Raw genomic sequence first — 26,022 nt, 5'->3', positions numbered from 1 at the left:
ACAATATTTGTTCTTCCCCTCCATATGCATGGAATGTTTTCCCGTTTCTTTGTGTCCTCTTCAATTTCTTTCATAAGTGTTCTATAGTTTTCAACTACAAATATTCTTCCTCTTTAGTTAGGTTTATTCCTTATGGTTTTGTTGCAATTGTAAATGGGATTGATTCCTTGATTTTTCTTTCTACTGCTTCATTATTGATGTATAGAAACACAAGAGATGGTGGTTTTGACCTCTCCCTTTTCATTTGTAATTTTATTAATTTGGGTCCTTTCTCTATTCTTTTGGATAAGTCTTCCCAGTGGTCTGTCAATTTTACTGATTCACTCAAAGAACCAGCTTCTAGTTCTGTTGATCTGCTCTACTGTGCTCCTCGTTTCTAATTCATTGATTTCTGCTCTAATCTTGGTCAACTGCTTCCTCATAAGTGGATTAGGCCTGTCCCTCTGTTGCTGCTCTAGCTTCTTGAGGTGAGAATATAAAAACTGCATTTTAGATTTTTCTATTCTTTTGAGTGAGGCTTGGATGGCTATGTATTTCCCCCTTAGGACTGCCTTTGCAGTATCCCATAGGTTTTGGACTATTGTGTTTTCATTCTCGTTGGTCTCCATACATTGTTTAAATTGATTTTTGATTTCCTGGTTTATTGAGTCATTCCTGAGCAGAATGGTTCTTAGTCTCCAAGTGTTCGAGTTTCTTCCAATTTTTTCCTTGTGGTTGAGTTCCAATTTCAGAGCATTGTGGTCTGAGAATATACAGGGAATAATTTCAGTCTTTTGGTATTGGTTGAGGCCTGTTCTGTGACCCAGGACATGGTCTATTCTTGAGAATGTTCCATGGTCATTAGAATAGAATGATTATTCTTTGGTTCTGGGGTGTAGTGTTCTATATATATCTATTAGGTCCAACATATCGAGTATGGCATTCAAAGCTCTTGTTTCTTTGCTGATTTCTTGCTTAGGTGATCTGTCTATTGCTGATAGTGGAGTGTTGAGGTCTCCTACTATTAGTGTATTTTTATCTATATGTCTCTTTATTCTGGTTAAGAGTAGGCTTCTGTATCTTGCTGCTCCCCTGTTGGGGGCATATATATTTATAATTGTCAAAACCACTTGTTGGATACATCCTTTAAGAATAATAACCAACACCAATGAAATTGGAAGGATTATTAGAAACTTTTATCAACAGCTAAATACCAATTAATTAAGCAATCTGGATGAGATGGAGGCCTTCCTGGAAACCTATAAACTACCAAGACTGAAACAGGAAGAAATTGATTTTTTAAACAAGCCAATTAATTATGAAGAGATTGAGTCAGTGATAAACAACCTTCCAAATAATAAAACTCCAGGCCCGGATGGTTTTCCTGGGGACTTCTACCAAACATTCAAAGAAGAAATAATACCTATTCTCCTAAAGCTATTTCAAAAAATCAAAACAGAAGGAAATCTACCAAACTCATTCTATGAGGCTAATATTACCTTGATCCCCAAACCAGGCAAAGACCCCCTCAAAAAGGAGAATTAGAGACCAATTTCCCTAATGAATATGGACGCCAAAATCCTCAACAAGTTCCTGGCTAATAGAATCCAACAGTACATTAAAAGGATTATCCATCATGACCAAGTGGGATTCATACCTGGGATGCAAGCATGGTTCAACACTCGCAAATCAATCAATGTGATACATCATATCAACAAGAAAAGACTCAGGAACCATATGATCCTCTCAATTGATGCAGAAAAAGCATTTGACAAAATACAGCATCCTTTCCTGATTAAAACCCTTCAGAGTGTAGGAATAGAGGGTACATTTCTCAATCTCATAAAAGCCATCTATGAAAAGCCTACTGCAAGCATTATTCTCAATGGGGAAAAGCTGGAAGCCTTTCCCTTAAGATCAGGAACACGACAAGGATGCCCACTCTCGCCACTATTATTCAACATAGTACTAGAAGTCCTTTCAACAGCAATCAGACAACAAAAAGGGATAAAAGGTGTCCAAATTGGCAAAGAAGAAGTCAAAATGTCTGTCTTCACATCTTCACAGATGACATGATACTCTATATGGAAAAGCCAAAGAATCCATGCCCAAATTATTAGAAATTATAGAGCAATTCAGTAATGTGGCTGGATACAAAATCAATGCTCAGAAATCAGTTGCATTTCTATACTTGAATAATGAGACTGAAGAAAGAGAAATTAGGGAATCCATCCCATTTACAATAGCACCAAAAACCATACATTACCTTGGAATTAACTTAACCAGAGACGTAAAGGACCTATATGCTAGAAACTATAGATCACTTTTGAAAGATATTGAGGAAGACATAAAAAGATGGAAAAATATTCCATGCTCATAGATTGGAAGAATTAACATAGTTAAACTGTCCATGCTTCCCAGAGCAATCTACACTTTCAATGCTATCCCGATCAAAATACAGAGGACATTTTTCAAAGAACTGGAACAAATAGTCCTTAAATTTGTATGGAACCAGAAAAGGCCCCGAATCTCCAAGGAACTGTTGAAAAGGAAAAACAAAGCTGGGGGCATCACAATGCCGGATTTCGAGCTGTACTACAAAGCTGTGATCACAAAGACAGCATGGTACTGGCACAAACACAGACACATGGACAAATGGAACAGAATAGAGAACCCAGAAATGGACCCTCAGCTCTTTGAGCAACTAATCTTTGATAAAGCAGGAAAAAACATCCGGTGGAAAAAAGACAGTCTCTTCAATAAATGGTGCTGGGAAAATTGGACAGCTACATGCAAAAGAATGAAACTTGACCACTCTCTCACACCATACACAAAAATAAACTCCAAATGGATGAAAGACCTCAATGTGAGACAGGAATCCATCAAAATTCTAGAGGAGAACATAGGCAGAAACCTCTACGACATCGGCCAAAGCAAACTTTTTCATGATACATCTCCAAAGGCAAGAGAAACAAAAGATAAAATGAACTTGTGGGACTTCATCAAGATAAAAAGCTTCTGCACAGCCAAGGAAACAGTCAAAAAAACTAGGAGGCAGCCCTCGGAATGGGAGAATATATTTGCAAAGGACACTACAAATAAAGGACTGGTATCCAAGATCTACAAAGAACTTCTCAAACTCAATACACGAGAAACAAATAAACAAATCATAAAATGGGCAGAAGATATGAACAGACACTTTTCCAATGAAGACATACAAATGGCTAACAGACACATGAAAAAATGTTCAAAATCATTAGCCATCAGGGAAATTCAAAAAACTGAATATGCAAGAAACAAATACATCATAAAATGGGCAGAAGATATGAACAGACACTTTTCCAATGATGACATACAAATGCTAACAGACACATATAAAAATGTTCAAAATCATTAGCTGTCAGGGAAATTCAAATCAAAACCACACTAATATACTACCTTATGCCAGTTAGAATAGCAAAAATGGACAAGGCAAGAAAAAACATTTCCTGGAGAGGATGTGGAGAAAGGGGATCCCTCCTACATTGTTGGTGGAAATGCAAGTTGGTACAGCCACTCTGGTAAACAGTGTGGAGTTCCCTTAAAAAGTTAAAAATTGAGCTACCCTATGACCCAGCCATTGCACTACTGGGCATTTATCCCAAAGATACAGATGTAGTGAAGAGAAGGGCCATGTGCACCCCAATGTTCATAGCAACATTGCCCACGATAGCCAAATCGTGGAAAGAACCGAGATGCCCTTCAACAGATGACTGGATTAAGTAGTTGTGGTCCATATATAGAATGGAATATTACTCAACTGTCAGAAAGAAGGATTTCTCAGCATTTGCTGCAACATGGATGGTACTGGAGGAGATAATGCTAAGTGAAATAAGTCAAGCAGAGAAAGACAATTATCATATGATTTCTTTCATCTATGGAACATAAGAACTAGGAAGATTGGTAGGGGAAGAAAGAGATAAAGAAGGGGGGGTAATCAGAAGGAGGAATGAAGCATGAGAGACTATGGACTCTGAGAAACAAACTGAGGGCTTCAGAGGGGAGGGCGGTGGGGAAATCTGGTGGACTAGTGATGGGTACTGGTGAAGGCACGTGTTGCATGGTCCACTGGGTGTTATATGCAACTAATGAAGCATCAAGCTTTACATCGGAAACTGGGGTGTACTGTATGGTGACTAACGTAATATAATTTTAAAAAATTAAAAAAAAAAGAAGAAGCAGGCTGCAGGTTGCTGGAGTGCGGGGTGGGTGGGGTTGGGTAATTGGGTGATGGGCATTAAGGAGGGCACTTGATGGAATGAGCACTGGGTGTTTTATGGAACTGATGAATCACTAAAGTCTACTCTGGGAACTAAAAAAAAATGCAACAGATTTCTATATGTTGATTCTGTATCCTGTGACTTTATTGAATCTGTGTGTCAATTCTACCAATTTTTTGGTGGGGTCTTTTGGGTTTTCTACATAGAGTATAATGTTTTCTGTAAAAAGTTAAAGTTTGGCTTCTTCTTTGAGAATTTGGATGGCTTTTATTTCTTTTTGTTTGCTTGCTGAAGCTATGACATCCAGTTCTATGTTAAATAGTGAAGGTGAGACTAGACATCTCTGTCTTGTTCCTGACTCTACAGGAAAAGCTCTCTGTTTTTCCTCACTAACAACTATATTAGCAGTGGGTCTTTGGTGTATGGCCTTTATGATGTTGAAATATGTTCCCTCTATCCTTAATTCATTGACGCTTTTAGTCAAGAATGGATGCTGTGCTTTGTCAAATGCTTTGTCTGCATCTTTTGAGAGGATCATATGTTTTTTATCCTTTCTTTTATTAAGGTCGTGTATAGTTGATTGATTTGCAAATACTGAACCAACTTTAAAGCCCCAAAATAAATTACACTTGATTGTGGTGAGTAATTCTTTAATGTACTGTTGGATTCAATTTGCTGGTATCTTGTTGAGAATTTTTGCATCCAGGGATATGATATGGTCTGTAATTCACCTTTTTAGTGGGGTCTTTGGTTTTGGAATCAAATTAATGGGGGCCTCATAAAATGAGTTTGGAAGTTTTCCTTGCATTTATATATTTTTTGAAACAGTTTGAGAAGAATAGATATTAACTTGCTTGGTAGAATTCCCCTGGGAAGCCATTTGGTCCTGGACTTTGTTTGTAGATTTTTGATTAATGATTCAATTTTTTGGTGGTTTTGGCCCGTTCAAGTTTTCTATTTCTTCCTGTTTCAGTTTTGGTAGTTTATATGTTTGTCAGAATTTATCCATTTTTCCCGGGTTGTCCAATTTTTTGGCATATAGTTTTTCATAATATTCTCTTACAATTGTATTTATGTTTAACAGCAGTCCCAACAATAGCCAAAGTATGGAGAGAGCTCAAATATCCATCAACTAATGAATGGATAAAGAAGATGTAGTATATAGCATATATATGGAATGGAATATTATTTAGCCACTAAAAAGAATGAAAACTTGCTATTTGCAATGAGATAGATGGAGCTAGTATATTATGCTAAGCGAAATAAGTCAGTTAGAGAAAGACAAATACCATGATTTCACTCATATGTGGAATTTAGGAAACAAAACAGATGAACAAAGAAGAAAGGAAAAAAGGAGAGGGAGGCAAACCATAAAAGAGACACTTAACTATAGAGAACAAACTGAGTGTTGCTGGAGGGGAAGTGAACAGGGATATGGGCTAAATGTGTGATGGGTATTATGGAAGACATTTGTGATGAGCACTGGGTGTAAGTGATGAATCACTAAATTCAGTTCCTGAAACTAATATTACACAATATATTAACTACTTAGAATTTAAATAAAAGCTTGAAACATTTTTTAAAAACTAAAATATATTATAATATGTGGATTGCTAATCAAACTGTGATATATCCCTAACATGGAATATTCAGCAATAAGATAAACTATTGATACATGTAAAAACTTGGATGTATCTTATGCATTGTTTTCTTGAAATGACAAAATTATAGAGATGAAAAACAGATTAATAGTGGCGAAGGGTTAGAGATGACTGGGCAGGAGGTTTTTATAAATGGGAAGATCTTTGTGGTAAAGGGAAAGTTATGAATCTTGTATTCAGAAGCATTCAGAGGAATCTACGTATGTGAAAAATAGATATAGCCTATACACACATTGTACCAATGTCAATTTTCTGATTTTAACAGTGTACTATTGTTATGTAAATTGAAATTGTTAGGGAAGTTAAGTTGGAGCATGGTGTGTGGGACTTCTCTATATGTCATTATAGCTTCTTGCAAATATATAATTCTTTCTTTTTTAAAAGATTTATTTATTGCATGGTGCACTGGGTGTTATATACAAATAATGAATCATGGAACATTACATCAAAAACTAAGGATATACTGTATGGTGACTAACATAATGTAATAAAATTATTATTTTAAAAAAGAACTGTATAAAGCAGAGTAACATGATCAAAACAGATTCCTTTAATTTATGTCCAGTACCTTCTCTGTGTTGGGAGCTTTCATCATACCATTTTATTTAAATATAAAATTTTCAGAGGAGAGGGGGGTGCAGGATTGGGCTAGGCCAGTGATGGGTATTAAGAAGGGCACATATTGTATGGAGCACTGGGTGTTATACGCAAACAGTGAATCATGGCACACTACATCAAAAACTAATGATGTACTGTATGGTGAATAACATAACAAAATAAAAAATTTTAAAAAAATAAATATAAAATAACAAAAAAAGATTTATTTATTTATTTTAGGGAGAGAGAGAGCACAGGGAAGAGGGGCAGAGGGAAAGTGTCTTAGGCAGACTTCGCACTGAAAACAGGCCAACGTGAGGCTGGATCCCATGACCTTGAGATCACAACCTTAGCTGAAACAAAGAGACACTTAATTGACTGTGCTGCCCAGGTGCCCCTATAGTTATTTCAAAATGAAAAGTTTTATTTTATAAAAAGTTGGCAAGCCCTGCTCTAATGAAAGTAAAAGTATGTGTGACTTTTAGGGATAGAGAGAGTGTAGGTGAAAGAGGGGGAGGAGTCTCCCAATTGGAAAGGGAAGGGTGGTTGGGATTTTTCTGAATAATGAACAATTTTGAGTGGTGTTAAGTGGGAGTCCCTGGAATTCTCAGCCTCGGTAAAGTTTTCTCTACCCAAGTATGGTGTTGAAACTGCAGAAGTATTGGACTAGAAGGGAACAAGTGAGTCACAATGATAGGCACTTCAACCATAACTAATATACACCAAGGACTGAGGGTTTTCCTTATATTTTGCCATGGAATAAAAATCCTCAGAATCTTTGCAACACCTAGAACCCCAGTCATAACTGAGCCTGCACAAGTTAGTGCACAGAACTAGCTGTCATTAACTTAAAGGAAACAAAGTAATTCAGTCCATTCATTCACTCAATTGACAACTATTTATTATACATCTATTAGGTTCCTGGCACTGAGAGAGATATAGTCCCTACCTTCAATACAGTCCACTGTGGCTGACAGACATGATTTCAGAGGCTGGACTCCCACATTCCTGTATGCATATCTACAAGTTTTTCATGAGGGTGGGCTTCTGGAATACTCTTCCCTTTTATTTTTCTATCATAAACTTTCAACTTCAGTTTCCAGAAGATCATGTCTGTGCAGGTAGCCCGGACAACCTGACAAGAGGGTCTGGTAGTGACCTTGGCCTTCCCGATCCCATTATAGGCTAGGGAAAGGGAAGGAGAAACATAGGCACTACTCCTAGATTCCAGGCATCTAGCTCTTCATGTCCTTTCACAGCCAATCCATCTGCCCACACCTGTCCAATTGTTCAACATGAGGCATAAGATAAATTTATTCTTTAGGATTCTTACTCTTTGATTCTAGTGACACATACAGATTTCCTAAAGACAATATGTCATTTTCTTATTTACATCCAAAGCTGACTTCTTTCCTGGGGCTTGGTCCACCAAGCCATTGAGAAAGGTGTGATACAAATAGATGCACATATTAGTAGTTGTTCTGAAAAATTGGTAGATGGGACATAGTTATGGAGCAACCAATATTAAGTGATATTTGAAAATTTGCACTGACAATTGGCATTAAGAAGCAGACTCTCAGCCTTGAGCCAATGATCTGGGAGGGGTAAGACTCAGCAGAAACTGACAAAAGATGCTGGGATCCTAGAACATTTACAAGAGGGAGTCACACACAGGGAACCTGATAGAGCTAGTAAACAGGACAGGTGTAAGAGGACAAAGTCAGACCAAAAGAAATGGGTTGGTGGTGGCTAATGGTTTATCCTTGTGGGTGGAACAGGGGTTAAGTTCCTTACATTCTAGGTCAGGATTGGTGCTAAATGTCCAGACAAGGCTGAACTTACAATGGGAAGTGGGTCAACGATGCCAACTGTGAGGGTGAAATGGAGTCAGAGACCTATTCTCAGTCAGGGCCTCTTGTCTTTATCAAATGTGTTGGCTTTATTCTATGACTAAGACAAGGGATGATGTCAAACTTTCCCTGCCTCCTTCCCTGGCCAAGTGCTCCATCTAAACCCTGCTGTCAGATGCCCTCTCCTATCTAGCATAAAGGTCATTTGATATCATTCACAGAAGCACTGAAAAAAAACACACTTGAGACAGAGGGATGGTCAGAGACAGACTTCTATTATCCCGGCCACAGAATATTAACCGTCCATGTTTATTACTCAATTTGATGGCCTCTTGTTATGGTTAGCATTTCTTAGTTGGAGGATGAAAAGAATATTAACAAGAGGCAATGCATGTCAGAACCTGCCACTTTTTATGTAGCCTTGCTTTTGAGTGGGCATATTACTGTCTTAACAACTTAAGAGTTTTTATATTAAGAACCCCACCCCCAAATAAAATCCTTTCAGAAACCTAGCAAAACAAGAAGTTCCACATCTTGACCATTCACCAAAGGAGCAAATGCTCACTTGGAGCTGAGAAGGCAATTGACAGCAGTGGAAACAAGAATCAGTAGTGGTAAAGGGGTTGCAGCTGTCAAAAGGAGATGGCTGTAGGCATGAAACAATGAGGCTGAGAGAGAAGCTGGTACTTGGATTTGAACTTGAAAAGCTCCTTCCAGAATTTGTTTACCCATCAAACATTTCCTGGGAACCTTCTGGGCTAAAGGTGTGGACACAGAAGTGAATCAGATGTAGTCCCTGCCCTCAAGTAGCTCTTACAACTGTAGGAGTCATGAGATATGGAAACAATTGTAATGGATTGTGAATTGTGCCATCACGCACTGATGAAAGGCAGTAAAGTGGTTCACCATAATTGGCTCTCTGACCTTGGGCAAGTTATTTAACCCCTCAGTACCCCAATTTCCTATCTGTAAACTGAAAGTAAAATATAGGGGTCATCACCTGTCCGGCTCATCTTGGGTAAAATAGCAAAGTAGGTCATTTCTCAGATATCCCCTCTCTACCCAGGGGACTGTTTGAGGTCTGCTTTTACACATTAAAGAGGATTCAGACCAATGTGAGCATTTGCAGGATGGCTAAGGAGCTAGAAACCAGGTAACATAAAGAATGCTTGAAGTCACTGAATCTGTTTAGACTGGAACAGACTCAGATGAATGTAGTGCCTGACTACAGATTGTCACATCATGCTGGAAGGGAGCAGAGCTGGGACAATGGGTGGAACTTCCAAGAGAATAATACTATTAAAAACCATTTCTGCTCCTGCCTACAAAATATACTCAAAACTGCTTACTTCAACAGCTAAGTTGGATAGAATTTGACCCTGGGCTAATTTTCCAGGGTCATCCTGATTATCATTTCCTCTTCAACTCTCACTGATCCATTCTCCTCATCCCCATGTTCCAGGCTTTCAGTAATACTTGCTGTTCCCTAAGCATGCCTCTGCACTTGCTATTCCCTTCATCTGGAATGCTGTCTCCCCATTGTAATTCAACCTGGTGACCTCCTATGCATCCTTCAAGATCCTGCTCAACTACACCTCCTTCTTTAAGACTTTTGCTGAGGTTCCTGTCCTCCTCTCACATCCGTAAAGTACTTGTTTCTTCTTCTTCTGTACTATTAACAGAAAACAATCACATTGCATTGTAATGAATTACTTTTTTTGTGTCTTCCTTTACTCTAGGGACTGTAACTCCAGTGTTTCCAAAAGAACAGGTATTCATAAATATCTGTGAAACTGAAGAAATAACTTTTATCAGTCCAAAACTGTTGCAATACAACCACAACAAAAACTCCCTTACACTCATTTATGGAGCATAAGAACTAGGAAGATCGGTAGGAGAAAAAAGGGAAGAAGAAAGGGGGGGGGAACAGAAGGGTGAATGAACCATGAGAGACTATGGACTCTGGGAAACAAACTGAGGGCTTCGGGGGGGGGGATGGGATAGGCTGGTGATGGGTATTAAGGAGGGCACATATTGCCTGGTGCAATGGGTGTTATATGCAAGTAATGAATCATGGAACCTTACATCAAAACTAGGGATGTACTGTATGCTGACTAACATAATATAATAAAAAAATTATTACAAAAAAAACTGCCTTACAATAATAAAGGCAAGATTATTTTTTTGCCAAGGTACTTGCAAGGGGATTTCTGTGCTAACAGAAATATTAAAGGCTAAATGAGGTATGAGGACGTTATTCATCCTACAATTCTATGAAGGAGTTGTTATGTTGTGGCTTGTACTTATAGGAATATAAACGCTATGCTTGCAAATTATAGCATTGGGTATGAATCTATTCTTTGACACTCATATACTATGTAATGTTCAGGAAAGTGTCTTCCTTCTCTGTGATTTGATTCCTTTATCCACCGAAGAATAGGATTGGTCTAGTGGAAACAGTGATTTCTAAACTATTCTCTGGAGTGTCTTGTAGCAGAGGCTGCTACAAGAGAAAGATTGCTAGAGGAAATATGTAAAGGAAAGGTACTGCAAGTAGGTCTGCCTCTGCCCTTCTCTCAAATTTGGCTTCAACCTCAATAGAGTTCTTTTGGTCTTTTCCCCTATTAGTTTGTGTTTTGATTTTTGTTTTCTATTATTAAGTGGTGCATGCTTACTATAAAAAATGTCAACCAATACAGAATAACAACAAAAATAATCATAGCATACATGAATATGGTGTTCATTCTCATGTTACACATTGTTCTAGGTACTTTATAAATATTAAATTTAAAACATACACATATGACGTAGAAAGTGCAAAAAACTGCTAAGCTCCTTCACTGACCTTTCTCTGCAGCAATTCCATTCCTCTTCTCTGAGATAACCACTAATTTCCATTTGGTTGGTATCCATTCAGGCTTTTTTCACAGTCATTAAAAAAATTATGCTTTCCATATGCAAGCCTATATATATATATATTTAAGGCTTCATTTATTTTATTTTTTTATTATGTTCAATTAGCCAACATATAGTACATTATTAGTTTTTGATGTAGTGTTCAATGATTCATTAGTTGCGTATAACACACAGTGCTCATCACCACATGTACCCTACTTAATACCCATTTTACCCAGTTACTCCCCTCCCCCCACCCCCTCCCTTCTGTAACCCTCAGTTTGTTTCCCAGAGCCCAGAGTCTCTCATGGTTTGTCTCCCTCTCTTATTTCTTCCCATTCAGATTTCCCTCCTTTCCCTTGTGGTCCTCTGCACTATTCCTTATGTTCCACATATGAGTGAAACCATATGATAATTGTCTTTCTCTGCTTGACCTAATTCACTTAGCATAATCCCCTCCAGTTCCATCCACACTGATGTAAATGGTAGGTATTCATCCTTTCTAATGGCTGAGTAATATTCCATTGTATATATGAACCACATCTTCTTTATCCATTTGTCTGTTGAAGGGTATCATGGCTCCTTCCAGTTTGGCTATTGTGGACATTGGTGCTATGAACATTGGGGTGCATGTGCCCCTTCTTTTCACTACGTCTGTATCTGTGGGATAAATACCTAGTAGTGCAATTGCTGGGTCATAGGGTAGCTGTATTTTTAATGTCTTGAAGAACCTCCATACTGCTTCCCAGAGTGGCTATACCAGCCTACATTCCCGTCAACAGTGTAAGAGGGTTCCCCTTTCTTCACATTTTCACCAACATTTGTTGTGCCCTAACTTGTTAATTTTTGCTACTCTAACTGGTGTAAGGTTGTATCTCATTGTGGTTTTGGTTTGTATTTCCCTGATGCCGAGAGATGTTGAACATTTTTTCATGCGTCTGCTAGCTATTTCTATGTCTTCTTTGGAGAAGGGTCTGTTCATGTCTTCTGCCCATTTCTGCACTAGATTATTTGTTTTTTGGGGTGTTGAGTTTACCAAGTTCTTTATAGATCTTGGATACCAGCCCTTTATCTGTAATTTGCAAATATCTTCTCCCATTCTGTGGGTTGCCCCTTAGTTTTGTTGATTGTTTCCTTTGCTGTGCAAAAGCTTTTCATCTTGATGAAGTCCCAATAATTCATTTTTGCTTTTGTTTCCCTTGCCTTTAGAAATATGTCTTGAAAGAAGTTGCAATGGCCGATGTCAAAGAGGTTACTGCCTATGTTCTCCTCTAGGATTTTGATGGATTCCTGTCTCACATTGAGGTCTTTCAACCATTTCGAGTTTATCTTTGTGTATGGTGTAAGAGAATGATCCAGTTTCATTCTTCTGCATGTGGCTGTCCAATTTTCCCAGCACCATTTATTGAAAAGACTGTCTTTTTTCCATTGGATATTTTTCCTGCTTTGTCAAGGATTAGTTGGCCATAGAGTTGAGTGTCTGTTTCTGGAGTCTCTATTCTTTTCCATTGATCTATATGTCTGTTTTTGTGCCAATATCATGCTGTCTTGGTGATCACAGCTTTGTAATATAGCTTGAAGTCAGGCACTGTGATATCCTCAACTTTGGTTTTCTTTTTCAACAATCTCCTGGCTATTTGGGGTCTTTTCTGGTTCCATGCAAGTTTTAGGATTGTTTGTTCCAGCTCTATGAAGAATGTCAATGTTATTTTGTTGAAAATAACAATGTTATTTTGTTGAATTGCACTGAAAGTGTAGATTGCTCTGGGCAGCATAGACATTTTCACAATGTTTATTCTTCCAACCCCTGAGAATGGAATGTTTTTCCATCTCTTTGTGTCTTCCTCAATTTCTTTCATAAGTGTTTTGTAGTTTTTAGAGTACAGATCCTTTACATCTTTGGTTAGGTTTATTCCTATGGATCTTATGCTTTTTGGTGCTATTGTAGATAGAATTGATTCCTTGATTTCTCTTTTTTCAGTTGGATTGTTAGCATATAGACATGCAACTGATTTCTGTGCATTGATTTTTTATCCTGCCACTTTGCTGAATTACTGTATGAGTTCCAATAACTTGGGGGTGGAGTCTTTTGGGTTTTCCACATAAAGTATCATGTCATCTGTGAAGAGGGAGCATTTGACTTCTTCTTTGTCAATTTGAATGTTTTTTATTTCTTTTTGTTATCCGATTGCTGAGGCTAGGACTTCTCATACTATGTCTAACAGTAGTGGAGGGAATGGGCATCCCTGTCATGTTCCTGACCTTAAGGGAAAAGCTCTCAGTTTTTCCCCATTGAGAATGATATTCACTGTGGGCTTTTCATAGATGGCTTTTATGATATTGAGGTATGTTCTTCTATCTCTAAATTTTGAAGAGTTTTAATTAGTAAAGAATGCTGTATTTTGTCAAATGCTTTTTCTGCATCAATTGTGAGAGGATCTTATGGTTCTTGTTTCTTCTTTTGTTAATGTGATCTATCACGCTGATTGGTGGATGTTGAACCACGTTGCATCCCAAGAATTAACCCCACCTGGTCACGGTGAATAATTCTTTTAATGTACTGTTGAATCCTAGAGGAGTCCAAGATGGCAGAGGAGTAGGAGACCTTAATTTTGTCTGATCTCAGGAATTCAGCTAGATAGCTATCAAATCATTCCGAACACCTGTGAACTCAACCGGAGATCAAAGAAAAGAATAGCTGCAACTCTATGAATAGAAAAATGACCATTTTCTACAAGGTAGGAGGTGCAGAGAAGTGACTCCAAGGTGATATATGGCAAGATAGACTGCAGGGGGAGGGACCGTACATCAACTGGTTACCAGCAAATGATAGCAACAAAGCACAAAATTGGAACTTTTAGAAGTCTGCTCCGGTGTGGGACGTTGCTCAGGCAGCTAAGTTCAGGGATGCAACCCTCATGGGGACAGGGTGGTCTCAGGTCTCATGGTCAAAGGAAGACCTGAGCTGCTTGAGAGTGGCAGAGCTCCCAGGTATTGGAGTGGGGAAGCCAGCTATATATATTTTCATATAAGTAGACTCATACTCTTTATGTTATCCTGCAGTTCTCTTCTTTACTCATCAGACAAATTGTCGCCTCTGTGCATATTGAGCTGCTTCACTCTTGTGTAAGGCTACATTATATTCTATTATCTAACAGTACCATAATGTACCTAATAAGCTCTCAGTTGTCTGATTTTTAAGTTGCTTCAAATATTTTACAATTACAATATTACATGGAATATCCTAGGACATATCTTTTTGCAAATGTGGAAAATTCTTCCATAAAACAAATTTCAAAAGGAAAAATAACACAACATAATCATTTACATTTTGTCATTCTTCCAAATTGACATCCCAAAATAAGTGCACCAATTTAAGCTTTTATCAATGGGTTTTCCTATAACTTCACCAATGCTGGATAATATAATTCTTTAAAATCTTTCCCAATATGATGCATTAAAAATATCTTATAGTTGATTTTATTTGCATTTTCTTGATTACTAGTGCACTTGAGCTTCTTCTCATATATTTATTGGCCATTTGTATTTGTTCTGTGAACTGCTTTTTTCCACTATTTGTACTTTTTCTTTTATAATTCCTAGACTCTCTATGCTTGTTACAGATGTTAATCCTTCCTCCGTTAATAACATTGCTTTCATATCTTGGCTACTATGAATAGTGTTGCAACAAAACATGAGAAGGTGATATCTCCTTAAAATACTGATTTCATTTCCTTTGGATATATACCCAGAAGTGGTATTTCTGGATCATATGGTATTTCTATTTCTAATTTTTTAGGAACATTCACACTGTTTTCCATAGTGGCTATACTGACTTACATTCTCAGTGCATAGGATTCCATTTTCTTCACATCCTTGCCAACAACAGTTATCTCTTGCTGCTTTAAAAAAGTTATTTAGGGGCCCCTGGGTGGCTCAGTCCTTAAGCATATGCCTTCAGCTCGGGGCGTGATCCCAGGGTCCTGGGATCAAGCCCTGCAGAGGGCTCGCTGCTCCACTGGGAGCCTGCTTCTTCCTCTCCCACTCCCCCTGCTTGTGTTCCCTCTCTCACTGGCTGTCTCTCTCTCTCTGTCAAATAAATAAATAAAATCTTTTAAAAAATAAAAAATATATTTAAAATATATTTAAAATTCAGTTTAATTAACATATAACATATTATTAGTTTCAGAGGCATAGTTTAGTGATTCATCAGTTGCATATAACACCCAGTGTTCTTTGCATTAAGTGCCCTCCTTAATGCTCATGATCCAGTTACCCTATCCCCCACCCACTTCCCCTCCAGCAACCTTCAGTTTGTTTCTTGCTGCTTTTTAAAATTTTATTTTATAATAGTCATCTTAACATATAGCAGGTGATATCTCATTGTGGTTTTTGTTTACATTTCTCTGATGATTAGTGAGTGATGTTGAGCACCTTGCATATACCTGTTGGCCATTTGTATGACCTCTTTTGGGAAATTTGTATTGATGTACTAATTTCACTTTAATTGGGTTATTGATTGGTTGATTGATTTGCTATTGAGTTGCCATTTGAGACAATAAGGTTGAACCTGGGGAACACCATGCTAAGTGCAATAAGCCAGACACAGAAAGACAAATATTGCATGGTTTCACTTATATATGGAATCTAAAAAAATCAAACTCATAAGAACAGAAAGCAGAATGGTAGTTGCCAGGGATTGGGGAATGGAAGAAATGGGGAGAAGTTGATATCAAAAGGTACAAAGGTTGAGTTATGCGGGATAAACTCTGAAGATCTAATGTACATTGTGGTGATTATAGTTAACACTGTATTGTATATTTGATACTTGCTTAGGAAGTTGAAATATCAAAACTATGTGAGGTGATGGGTATGTTAATTATCTTGATTGCGTTGGTCATTTTGTATTGTATATGCATATCAAAACATTATATACACCTTAAACGTATACAACTTTTATTTGTCAAATATACCTCAGTAAAGCTGGGGAAAAAAATAGAAGATACGAAGGAATAACCTTCACAAGACTGGTGTTCAATCCAAGTGAAGAAAACCACAAAATTTTACTGAGAGATAAGAAAAAAAATAATTGAATATATGTACATATGTACAAACATCTGAGAAAAATACATATTATAAAGCTACCAAAACGAAAGTTTATTAGAAGAAAGTTTTTTAACTCTATTTTTTTGGGCTGAGAGTGAAAACCTCAGGATTATCTCAGTGGCTCCCAAACCTAACTGATTATCCTAATCAACTGGTTAGCTTTCAAGAAATTCCAATTCCCATGTCCTGTGGTTTTGAGTGGACCCCTTTTTCTCTTGCGCAGTTAGGTTTGGGGGCCCTCAGCCTAAGTGGTTTTTTTTTAAGATTTTATTTATTTATTTGAGAAAGAGAGATAGCAACAGCGAGCATGAGTGAGCATGAGCAAGCAAGAACTGGGGGGGGAAGGGAGAATCAGACTCCCCTGCTCAACAGGGAGCCCAAGGTGGGGATGGTTCCCAGGACCCTGGGAGCATGACCTGACCCAAAGGGAGACACTTAGCCAACTGAGCCACTCAGGTGCCCCAGCCTAGGTGATTTTGAATATCCCTTTTAGGTATCTGCCATTCTCTGCTTTCCTTCTCTTCAGTTATTACTTGCTGCTTACATTGCTTTCTTTAGTAGTGCAGTGAAGTAGGATCAGAGCAGGCCACAGTTTCTTCCAAATATTAGGCCTGTTCATCCCAGAAGCATGCCATGTAGTCTAGGTTACTTATACATTGGCTGATAATAGACAACCACTAAACCACCCTCTACCACTCACTTGTCCTTCCAGAAATCCTTTGATGAATTTGGGAGAAAGCTGATTTTGCTTTCTGCTAACTGTGTGCTGCAAGGAAGCTTGTATCATTAGGGTAATCCTCATAAGGCAGTCCACAGCCAGGTTGCAAACCACACCCAGGCCCATGCTTCTCAGCCTTCTTCATGACCTACTTTGCTAGGCGGGGTACTGGCTTTTGCTTTGTTACAACTCTAGATTTTCCAGGAATTGCTGCTCGATGATCCAGCTGATCCAGAGATAACCTTGCAATCTCTTACCCAGAAAGGAAGTGTGGGGATTAGAAGATTCTGCTAGGCCTCCTATCTGGCATTGTAAGTGGGGAAATGAAACTGTGACCATGGCTGTTCAAACCATATCATTAAAATTTAACAATAAGCTAATGATAGAGGTAAAATTTTCTGAGTACTTACTGTACTGAAACACTTTATGCATATTCTGCGTATTTTTGCCAGTCTTCATAATAATATTGTGAGCTATAAATTACTATCCCCAGTTTTGAGGTTAGGGAATTGATATTTAGAGAGGTAGAGCTACTTGTCTAAGGTCACTCACTTAGAAGCCCAAATGGAGGGAAGAGTGTAGTGTGGCCTGAATTTAAAAAAAAAAAATATATATATATATATATACCTTGGAACTAAGCAGAGTTCAAACTCCAGCCATGCTACCTGCTAGATGAGTGACCTTAGGCAAGTCACTTTTCTTTTCAGCTTTCTTATATGTTGAATGGAAATAATTGCCTTATCTCCTTTAGAGTTATTGTAAGAATTAAGTGTAATAATAATAATGGTTGTAAAGCACTTGGCTTGGAGCAAATATTCAGGAAATGGTAACTCTTATTACCTGAGATCACCATAACCTGCATTGTAACCCAAGTATTTGGATCCAACTCAGGCTCTGAATCTTTGTCATTAAAAACCAGGTAAAGATACTGCTGTGCAAGACTTGTAACATGCAGAAAAATGGTCTGGGAGGATCTTTTACCCAATGCAAGAGAGCTCAATACCCTATCCTACTGCATCAACTGTTATGGAAAGATTAATGTTGAAAAATCTTGCCCCATGGCTTATGAGCAAGAGGCTTGACTTGACTGGTTCTGAGAATGAAAGCACACTCACTGGTCTATTGCTTCTCTTTTAGTCTCATTTCTTTTTCTTCCTTATATAGCTTTTCAATCTAATAAAACAATACACACTACACAGCTATTGTGTACAAAACTCTGCACTGGAATTATTTATCAAACATTTTCTCATATAGCCCTCAGAACACTTTGACATAGAGGTAGGCATTATTTCCATTTAACTGCTGATAAAACTGAGTTGAAGTTCACAGAGGTCAAGGGACTTGCTCAAGGTCATATAGTTAATGACTGGCAGAGCTGGAATTTGAAGCCTGATTATGGCCTCTCAAACTGGCCTTCATGCCCGTCTTAGTTAATAACCTCTTTACATTCCTCCCTCACCCCCTTGATACAGAAGCACGTACATACACAGTCCAAGAAGTCTTCCCAATCTAGGTGACTAAAGAGTCTGTTTGTTCCTCCAATCTTTTATCATTTTGCTTGAGGCCCTCCAGTGGGGCATGGTATGGGGTGTGCTGTTCCCTTGTGAGACAGGGCCTGGGAATGTTTAAATACAGACAGATATGAGTTTGAATTCTAGGCTCTTCTGCTTGCTTTCTGTGTGACTTCTCATAAATAGAATTCAGAACCTAACATTTCTGTGTTTAAAACCTTACAGCATCTTTTTCCCATTGCTTTTCAAATAAAGTCCAGGGTCTTTATATTAGCCTACAAAGTCTTATGTAGCCTAGGCCTCTCTGACTTCATTTCATAACACCCTCTGCTTTGCTGATAACTCTAGACAGTGTTGCTCTTTCTGTTCTTTAAATAGTTCATTCTAATCTTGGGGTGTTTGCACAAAATACCCTTTTTCTGGAACTCTTTAACATGACTGGTTTTGTCTTCTATTTTCAGGTCTCAGCTTCAACATTCTCTCCATAGAGAGGCATTTCCTAAAAAAACTATCTAAGCTACCTGTGGTCTCTATCCAATTAATTCATATTCATTACTTCATTGTTTTCTCCATAGCATTTATTGCTATTTAACATTTTGTTATTTGCTTATGTTTAGTTATTTATTTTCTGTTTCTGCTGTATGTTTGTGACTGCAGGGACTTTTCTGAGTTATTCCCTGTTATTTAAAAATTTTTGGTTATTATTTTGTCTTAAGTTTTTATATTTTAATTCCAGTATAGTTTACATGCAGTGTTATTACTTTAAGGTTCATTGTGATATTTTAGTACTCAAAACAGAGCCTGGATCATAGCAGATGTTGAATAAATATCCATTGAATAAATAAACAAATGCAGTTCTCCTAAGTCTGATCTGTGAGTAAGGGTAGTCATAATTGAGTATCTTTGAAGAACTTAGCACAGTATTTAGTAGTATTCATTCCTCTGTGCTCTTGCAGTCAAGATTGCTGTACTGATTTGTGGATTCCCTTTGAGTTTTTCTGTTAGGCCCAAGCACCTGACTTCTGGTGGGCTAGAAGCTGAAGGATCTGTCCATAGATAGGCATCCTATCTTCTTCCCCTCTCTGGGCTTGTTGTAGGAAGCCCTTTGTGGTATGGAGGTCACTGAATCATCAATGCCAAACAGCCTGGGCTTCACTGGAGATTCCCAAACACAGCCCAGTCTGGGACTGACACCATTCTTAATCAGCACAGATACATATATCACACCCTTCTATACTTGCAGTTGTTACTCTTGGTCATTCACCATGTTAGAGGAAGAAGAGGGATCCTCACTAAATGGCAGTGGTGTAAAGAACATAGGACATCATGTGGTAGACCCCAATCCCCATTTATGGATGGGGAAACTGAGGCCCAAGGAGGATAAGAGATTTCCCCAGGAGCACCAGAATTAGAATGATAATTCCTTATCCCTGGTCCAATATCAGGAGCCCATTTCTATTTTCTCCAAACACAGTACTGTGCTCTCAGTAATTCTTTACTGTGGGGGGTGAATCTGAGGTGGGAGACAGGCAGGGCATGTGGAGTTTGAAGAAATGTACCTGAAATGCTTACTAAAAGGAAATTGGGGCAAAATTGTTTTGAGATAGGGAATATTTCAAAATTAGAGTGAGGATGCATACAGAGTGCATGGGTTAACAGAGTTGAGAGGTATGGTAATTTAGCTCTCCTCCATACTTCTAATAGCTACATTTAACAGAATAATTATCATTTGCATAGTGATGGCTACTGCTCTTTCTGCCACTGGCAATATGGTAATAGTTGGAACAATAGTAATAATTGCTACCAGTTGTTGTTGATGTTCCAGGCACAGTGCATTACCTGAGCACACTAACATTTCTAGAACTTTACAGAAAATCCCTCTGCCTGGAATACATTCTGCTATATGTCTTGCTTCTCTTCTACTCATTCTGTAGGAGAATCTCAGGCATCTTGCTCCAGGAGTCATTACCTATTCCCATGTACGTAGGGTTAGTTCACCTTTGTCTTTGTGCAAACCTCTGTCCCACTTATCCCACTATATGGCCATTATTTTCCTCACTCACTTAGACCATAAGCCTCTTGAGAGTGAAACTATGTCTTCTTAATCTGACAGAACCTAGTTATTATGTTATTAGTAAATATTTCATACATCAATAAATGATTAAATTTCCACTTGATCTTCATTAGTCACTCCTTGGGAAAGTTAGCAGGAATTATATTCCTAAGGCAATGGATGTCACACTTCAGTATTCATTAGAACATTTTACATGCTTACTGAATTTTTTTAAATTTTGACATTTTTTTTTTCTTTTTTAAAAGATTTTTATTTTTACATCCTACTATAAAAAGAACTTGGGGTAAGTTGTTGGGAAATCTTGCCCTAATCTTAGTTTCTTTTTTTTTTTTTTTTTTTTTTATAATTAATTTTATTTTATTATATTATGTTAATCACCATACAGTACATCCCCTGATTCTGATGTAAAGTTTGATGCTTCATTAGTTGCGTATAACACCCAGTGCACCATGCAATACGTGCCCTCCTTACTACCCATCACCAGTCTATCCCATTCCCCCACCCCCTCCCCTCTGAAGTCTTCAGTTTGTTTCTCATAGTCCATAGTCTCTCATGTTTCATTCCCCCTTCTGATTACCCCCCTTTTCTTTATCCCTTTCTTCCCCTACCGATCATCCTAGTTCTTATGTTCCATAGATGAGAGAAATCATATGATAATTGTCTTTCTCTGCTTGACTTATTTCACTTAGCATTATCTCCTCCAGTGCCGTCCATGTTGCAGCAAATGTTGAGAATTCGTTCTTTCTGATAGCTGAGTAATATTCCATTGTATATATGGACCACAGCTTCTTAATCCAGTCATCTGTTGAAGGGCATCTCGGCTCCTTCCATGATTTGGCTATTGTGGACAATGCAGCTATGAACATTGGGGTGCATATGGCCCTTCTCTTTACTACGTCTGTATCTTTGGGGTAAACACCCAGTAGTGCAATGGCTGGGTCATAGGGTAGTTCAATTTTTAACTTTTTAAGGGACCTCCACACTGTTTTCCAGAGTGGCTGTACCAACTTGCATTCCCACCAACAATGTAGGAGGGATCCCCTTTCTCCACATCCTCTCCAACAATTGTTGTTTCTTGCCTTGTCTATCTTTGCCATTCTAACTGGCGTAAGGTGGTATCTCAGTGTGGTTTTGATTTGAATTTCCCTGATGGCTAATGATTTTGAACATTTTTTCATGTGTCTGTTAGCCATTTGTATGTCTTCATTGGAAAAGTGTCTGTTCATATCTTCTGCCCATTTTATGATTTGTTTATTTGTTTCTCGTGTATTGAGTTTGAGAAGTTCTTTGTAGATCTTGGATACCAGTCCTTTATCTGTGGTGTCCTTTGCAAATATATTCTCCCATTCCGTGGGCTGTCTCTTAGTTTTTTTGACTGTTTCCTTGGCTGTGCAGAAGCTCTTTATCCTGATAAAGTCCCATAAGTTCATTTTATCTTTTATTTCTCTTGCCTTTGGAGATGTGTCGTGAAAAAGGTTGCTCTGGCCGATGTCATAGAAGTTGTTGCCTATGTTCTCCTCTAGAATTTTGATGGATTCCTGTCTCACATTGAGGTCTTTCATCCATTTGGAGTTTATTTTTGTGTATGGTGTGAGAGAGTGGTCAAGTTTCATTCTTTTGCATGTAGCTGTCCAATTTTCCCAGCACCATTTATTGAAGAGACTGTCTTTTTTCCACCGGATGTTTTTTCCTGCTTTATCAAAGATTAGTTGCCCAAAGAGCCGAGGGTCCATTTCTGGGTTCTCTATTCTGTTCCATTGGTCGATGTGTCTGTTTTTGTGCCAGTACCATGCTGTCTTTGTGATCACAGCTTTGTAGTACAGCTCGAAATCCGGCATTGTGATGCCCCCAGCTTTGTTTTTCCTTTTCAACAGTTCCTTGGAGATTCGGGGCCTTTTCTGGTTCCATACAAATTTAAGGACTATTTGTTCCAGTTCTTTGAAAAATGTCCTCGGTATTTTGATCGGGATAGCATTGAAAGTGTAGATTGCTCTGGGTAGTATGGACATTTTAACTATGTTAATTCTTCCAATCCATGAGCATGGAATATTTTTCCATCTTTTTATGTCTTCCTCAATATCTTTCAAAAGTGATCTATAGTTTCTAGCATATAGGTCCTTTACGTCTCTGGTTAAGTTAATTCCAAGGTAACGCATGGTTTTTGGTGTTATTGTAAATGGGATGGATTCCCTAATTTCTCTTTCTTCAGTCTCGTTATTCGTGTATAGAAATGCAACTGATTTCTGGGCATTGATTTTGTATCCTGCCACCTTACTGAATTGTTCTATAACTTCTAATAGTTTGGGAGTGGATTCCTTTGGGTTTTCCATATAGAGTATCATGTCATCTGCAAAGAGAGACAGTTTGACTTCTTCTTTGCCGATTTGGATACCTTTGATCCCTTTTTGTCTTCTGATTGCTGTTGCAAGGACTTCTAGTACTATGTTGAATAATAGTGGCGAGAGTGGGCATCCTTGTCGTGTTCCTGATCTTAAGGGAAAGGCTTCCAGCTTTTCCCCATTGAGAATAATGCTTGCAGTAGGCTTTTCATAGATGGCTTTTATGAGATTGAGAAATGTACCCTCTATTCCTACACTCTGAAGGGTTTTAATCAGGAAAGGATGCTGTATTTTGTCAAATGCTTTTTCTGCATCAATTGAGAGGATCATATGGTTCTTGAGTCTTTTCTTGTTGATATGATGTATCACATTGATTGATTTGCGAGTGTTGAACCATGCTTGCATCCCAGGTATGAATCCCACTTGGTCATGATGGATAATCCTTTTAATGTACTGTTGGATTCTATTAGCAAGGATCTTGTTGAGGATTTTGGCATCCATATTCATTAGAGAAATCGGTCTGTAATTCTCCTTTTTGAGGGGGTCTTTGCCTGGTTTGGGGATCAAGGTAATATTAGCCTCATAGAATGAGTTTGGTAGCTTTCCTTCTGTTTCTATTTTTTGAAATAGCTTTAGGAGAATAGGTATTATTTCTTCTTTGAATGTTTGGTAGAATTCCCCAGGAAAACCGTCTGGGCCTGGAGTTTTATTATTTGGAAGGTTGTTTATCACTGACTCAATTTCTTCATAGTTAATTGGCCTATTTAAGAAATCTATTTCTTCCTGTTTCAGTCTTGGTAGTTTATAGGTTTCCAGGAAGGCCTCCATCTCTTCCAGATTGTTTAGTTTTTTGGCATATAGCTGTTGATAAAAGTTTCTAATAATCCTTGCAATTTCAATGGTGCTGGTCGTGACCTCTCCCTTTTCAGTCATAATTTTAATAATCTCAGTCCTTTCTCTTTGTTTTTGGACAAGTTTTGCCAGTGGTCTATCAATTTTATGGATTCTCTCAAAGAACCAGCTTCTAGTCCTGTTGATCTGCTCTACTGTGGTTCTGGTCTCTAATTCATTGATTTCTGCTCTAATCTTGGTCAACTCCTTCCTTGTCAGTGGGTTAGGCCTGTCCCTCTGTTGCTGTTCCAGTTTCTTGAGGTGAGAATATAGAAACTGCATTTTAGATTTTTCTATTCTTTTGAGTGAGGCTTGGATGGCTATGTATTTCCCCCTTAGGACTGCCTTTGCAGTATCCCATAGGTTTTGGACCGTTGTGTATTCATTCTCGTTGGTCTCCATAAATTGTTTAATTTGTTTTTTGATTTCCTGGTTTATCGAGTCATTCTTGAGCAGGATGGTTCTTAGCCTCCAAGTGTTTGAGTTTCTTCCAGGTTTTTCCTTGTGGTTGAGTTCCAATTTCAGAGCGTTGTGGTCTGAGAATATGCAGGGGATAATTTCAATCTTTTGGTATTGGCTGAGACCTGTTTTGTGTCCCAGAGCATGATCTATTCTTGAGAATGTTCCATGGGCATTTGAATAGAATGAGTATTCTTTGGTTCTGGGGTGTAGTGTTCTATATATATCTATGAGGTCCAACTCGTCGAGTATGGCATTCAAAGCCTTTGATTCTTTGCTTAGTTTTTGCCAGGGTGTTCTGTCTATTTCTGATAGTGGGGTGTTGAGGTCCCCTACTATTACTGTGTTCTTATCTATATGTCTCTTTATTTTGGTTAAGAGTTGGCTTGTGTATCTTGCTGCTCCCCTGTTGGGGGCATATATATTAATAATTGTCATATCCACTTGTTGAATACTTCCTTTAAGAATAATATAGTGCCCTTCTGTATCTCTCTCTATGGCCTCTAGTTTAAAATCCAGTCTATCTGATATGAGAATTGCTACTCCAGCTTTCTTTTGAGGTCCATTTGCGTGGAAGATGGTACTCCATCCCCTTACTCTAAGTCTGAATGCATCTTTGGGTTCAAAATGAGTCTCTTGTAGACAGCAAATGGATGGGTCATGTCTTTTTATCCAATCTGCAACCCTGTGGCGTTTTATGGGAGAGTTTAAGCCATTTAGATTGATAGAGATTATTGACAGATATGATTTTAATGATGCCATTTCTCTTTAAAGTCTTTGTATCGGTTGTGACTTGCTGCTCTGTATCACTCTTGGGGCCTTTTTACCTTTATAGAGCCCCCCTTAATATCTCCTGTAGGGCTGGTTTCGTGGTTACGAAATTGGTTAATGATTGGCGATTTTGGAACGTCTTTATTTCTCCATCAATTCTGAATGACAGCTTTGCTGGATAAAGGATCCTTGGCTGCATGTTTTTCTCTGAAAGAGCTTTAAAAATGCCCCCCCAAGCCTTTCTCTCATTCCAGGTCTCTGTAGACAGGTCTGACGTAATCCTGATACCTTTGCCTTGGTACGTGAGAAATTTCTTTGCCCTGGCCGCTTTCAATACTGTATCCTTGGATCTAATATTTGCGAATTGCACTATGACATGCCGTGGCGTAGGTTTGTCCTGGTTGAGCTTGGATGGGGTCCTCTCTGCCTCTTGGACACGAATGCTTGTTTCCCTTGCTAGATTAGGGAAGTTTTCAGCTACAATTTGTTCAAATATCTCTTCTAGACCTCTGTTTTTCTCCACCCCTTCAGGGATGCCGATGATTCTGACATTGGATCGTTTCATAGAGTCAGTAATCTCCCGTAATCTACATTCGTGGGCGTGGATTTTTTTAAGACCAGCTTCTATTTTCGTTTTTTCTTCTACTAACCCATCCTCCAATTCGCTAACGCGTTCCTCTGCCTCGGTGACCCTGGCCGTCAGAGCCTCTAGTTTTGACTGTATTTGGCCCACTGAGTTTTTAATTTCTGTCAGATTCGCTCTCATTTCTGCCCTTAGGGATTCTATATTCTCAGCAACGCTTTCTCTGATGCTTTTTTCAAGTTTACTCATCATCTTGACCATTGTTGCTCTGAATTCCATTTCTGATAATTGGGATACATCCATATGTATTAATTCTGTGGCCGAGGCCA

Source organism: Ailuropoda melanoleuca, chromosome X (assembly GCF_002007445.2).
Source record: "Ailuropoda melanoleuca isolate Jingjing chromosome X, ASM200744v2, whole genome shotgun sequence".
Lineage (NCBI taxonomy): Eukaryota > Metazoa > Chordata > Mammalia > Carnivora > Ursidae > Ailuropoda > Ailuropoda melanoleuca.
This window is presented reverse-complemented; position numbering follows the sequence as displayed.